Source organism: Haliotis cracherodii, unplaced genomic scaffold, assembly GCF_022045235.1.
Source record: "Haliotis cracherodii isolate W230 unplaced genomic scaffold, xgHalCrac1.p SCAF_16, whole genome shotgun sequence".
Classification (NCBI taxonomy): Eukaryota; Metazoa; Mollusca; class Gastropoda; order Lepetellida; family Haliotidae; genus Haliotis; species Haliotis cracherodii.
In genome coordinates this window covers 13369697-13370080 of record NW_027266271.1, presented here as the reverse complement: position 1 = coordinate 13370080, position 384 = coordinate 13369697, and positions in this window count along the sequence as shown.

Here is a 384-nt window from a genome sequence, read left to right as displayed (position 1 = left end):
TATGACAACTTTTTTAATCATATTTGTGAAATGACATATGAATTGTTTTGTAATAAAATAATTTCTTAAATAACCGTTGTTTTTGTCGTCGTTGTTCATGTTTGGCCTGGAAGATTAGCTTTTAGAAGTTGCATGAAGGTAAACCTCTGGTAATGAAAATTCGCTACCGCGCTGTAGTGAGTGAGTGAGTTGGGTTTAACGCCGCTTTTAACAGTATTCGAGTTATATCACGGCGTGTCAGCTTAATACGGGAGGAAAGCCCGAAGTGATGCAGGTCTCAGACGTTTACCACTTCAGTGAAACCCATGAGCACGGGTATGGTGCTGACAAACCTAGAAACATAATCGGGGCGAACCGGGATTTGAACCAAAAATCATAGGTTTC